General features: G+C 46.3%; 1 pseudogene; it reads left to right on the top strand.

The window, feature by feature from the left end:
• Positions 1-1,529: 1,529 nt before the first annotated feature.
• LOC147710749 (small nuclear ribonucleoprotein F pseudogene) lies at positions 1,530-1,808 on the top strand (annotated as a pseudogene).
• Positions 1,809-3,294: the final 1,486 nt, after the last annotated feature.

Below are 3,294 nucleotides of genomic sequence, written 5' to 3'. Positions count from 1 at the left end.
CGTCTGCTTCAATTGTGACATGCAAAAAAATACACTTCATTTATGTTTAAAAAAAATAAATGATGGAATCTTGATCAAGACTAACCCTGGGCGGACAACTACGCCACGCTCGCATAGTTTGCGCTACTTCGCACTACGCAAATTGCATGTAGCACAGTGCGAACACACGCAGCGTAGTGTAGTGGTAATTTTTTGCTTGCTCGCGGTTCTCAACGTCAAGTTGGCGACCGCGAGTGAGCAAAATAACACCCTGGCGAGACTTTTTCCTCATTTGCGATCAGCAACATCAAGTTGGGGATCGCGAGCGTGGAAAATAAACCGTCCCGGTGAGATTCTCAACGGGAAGAGGTCAGGTTTCTCATTCCGAGTGGTCGCGTATGCTCGCGACCGCTCGCGATGAGAAACTACCAGTCCACGTTGAGAAAGCTGCCACTCGAGTAAAAATCTACTCAAGCGGCAGAAAACAACAGCTCGCACTGTGCAAGATGCCGTTTTCAATGATTGCACAGTGCGGACAAGCATCCAGCACTGTGCAATCATCGTGAACAGCGTGCTACGCAGTTCGGGTAGTGCAACTCGTAGCTCACGTAGTGCGAAGCGCACTTCGTGTAGCTACGCGTAGCGCTACTTCGCAAACTACTCCCAGGGTTAATCAAGACCACTACCCCTGCTGAACACATTAGAAGTATCAGTTCCATACAATGCAATATGTTCAGCACTGGGCAGTAGCCAGGTATGCCCTACACATACTACAAACACACATGCAATCGGTAAAGAGCTAGACATGCCACAATAACCACTGCAATATTACAAATTATACAGCAGTAGCTCTCCATGCACAAAGAGGCTTCCTATGCATTCCATGTCCAGTGTCCCCTCTGTGGGAAAGTAGGGGTGAGCCGTGAGCCCTGGTAAACTCTGCTACGTGGAGGTTGGCGAAATGTTGGCTGAACTCAGTGAACTGTGCCGGCGGAGCAGAATTAATCTCCCACAACTAGAAAAAGGGGGATCCAAAATGCAAAATCCCCATGAATTTTCCATAGACAACTTTAAGAAGGGCTACTGCAAAAAATATGGCACAGAATTACACCAAATTTGGCAGGAAGCTAGATCTTGTTCTGCAGATTGTGTGTAAATCCTTTCAGTAGTCTTTTAGAAATTAAGGGGCAAAAATATTATTATATCTGGACGGTTGAGTCAGAGAGAGGCTCAAGGGACTCTTGTGTGAAAGCCAATTTTAAAATGGAGCTTTCTGATTGGCCCAGGAAGATTTTTTTCCCTTGGGCCAATTTGCTTCCACAGAAATTATACTCCTGCGTGAGGGAGTGCTCAGATTGCCTGCCAGCAACATTAGAAAAATGTTGCTAGTAGCCATTGCAGTACTCACAAGCTTAGTCCCCTGTACTCAAGTAGTAAATTAAAAAAAAGAAAAAGTTTTTTTTCGTAGCAATCCAGCAGTGGCACATGATTTCTATGGCCCTGGGGGAGAAATATTTAGTGTTTTCCCGGTGAGGGAAAATTAACCCAGCATGAGTTTACCACTGAACCCTGAGCCTTTCCTCAATGGACTGACTGGCAAGCCAGTAATGGTCAAACTAAAATGGGAAATGGAATACAAAGGGTATCTAGTATCTGTCGATGGATATATGAACATGCACCTGGCAAACACAGAAGAATACATTGATGGGACGTTATCTGGACATCTGGGTGAAGTCCTGAATAGTTGTAATAATGTCCTCTATATCCGAGGAGTGGAAGAGGAGGAAGAAGATGGCGAAATGAGAGAAGAGTCTGAAGATGGTTGTTAATCTTTACTAGATGTCTCATTTATGGTTCGCTGTCTGTATGAATGTAGAATTTTGGTTTATACAATAAAACTTTTTTTTGTAAAAAAATAACAAAACATAAAAATAAAATAATAAATGAAATAAAAATTGGCTGGTTAGGGATACCCTGCACCCCTAATTTTCATGGGTGGCTCGGGGAGGTCCACAAAAAGGCGCATTTCCCATGTTAATTCCTATTGGGCCTTTAGTCGAAGCTGCAGCCCGAAGCACTAAACAGAATAATAACAAATTTTGCAGAAATTAGGATTTGATTATACAAATCACGCTTTCAGTTATTTGGTGTGAATCTGTTCAGTTGTTGTTGGGAATATTTAGAATATACAGTTAGTGATATCTGTGGCCACCAGGACGCTGCGAAAAATAACGAGCTCATGCAGGGAAATGCAGAGATCTCATTGGCTGCCAGCACTTCAACCAGGAAGTGTTGGCAGCCATCTTGGGACTCACGAGTCCCACAAAAAAAGTTAAAAAAAAGAATAGGGGGCCGGGTAGGAATACCCTGACCCCAAGCCTTGGGGTTGGAGTTCCATTGGATCCCGGCTATGACATAAAGGCATTTAACAAGACAAAAAATTGCTGCAAATTCGTGAATATCATGAATCTGTGGCAATTTTATTTTTTAAACGAGCGCGTGCCCCCATACTTGTTTGAATTATAGCTCCCGATGGACCAGTTCCTGGGGGCATGCAGGGATTGATATAAAAGTGAAGTTGGTTGCATGGAGCCCCTCTCAAAGGGCTTAAAAATGCCCCAGGTACCACCAACTTCCTGGGACTTCTAATTAAATGTTTGGGGGGCCTAGCTGACACTGAGTCCCGGGATTAACCACCTCCCCGGGGCGTTTTAATAAATGCTCAGGGGGGCCGCTCAGACTCCCCCTGAAACCCGGGGATCACCACCTCCCCAGGGCTAACTTAATAATGGAGTGGGGCTGCGTAGAGATCTCCCCCACACACCTGCTCCTCTCCTGGATCTTTCTCAGCATCAGGGACCACCATCTCCCCTCGGCGGCCCGGGCAAAGAGAAGGAGGGGGGCACTTGCCCCCCCTCCTGGAGCCCTACATGGCCCTGTGGACCACCCCCTCAGAGACGGTTCCTGCTATGTCCCAGGGTGCCCACCCCTGAGACACAGCTGTTTGCTGTGACTTGATGGGAGCGTTAACAGCTTCCGCCAAATCAGAGCAAACACTTCGCTTCCAGCAAGGGAGAGCTGAGAAAATACTCTTGCTTGATGGAAGCAGAGGTTTCATCTGTTTCACTAGCCACTGTCAAGCAGGCAGGGAAACAGACAAACGGATTGCTGTCATAGACAGAGAGCTGCATATTTAGCAGCTCCCTATCTGTGAGAACAATGACAGGACCCAGTAGGTGTAGGGACCCGGCAAGGACCACAAGGGCATTCAGGATCCCCCTGTGTTGAGAAGGGACCATAAAGAGGCAAACTCAA

The sequence above is a fragment of the Lissotriton vulgaris genome, chromosome 5 (assembly GCF_964263255.1).
Source record: "Lissotriton vulgaris chromosome 5, aLisVul1.2, whole genome shotgun sequence".
NCBI classification, from domain to species: Eukaryota; Metazoa; Chordata; class Amphibia; order Caudata; family Salamandridae; genus Lissotriton; species Lissotriton vulgaris.
The sequence above is the reverse complement of the archived record's forward strand: the minus strand, read 5'-3'. Positions and strand labels throughout refer to the sequence as shown.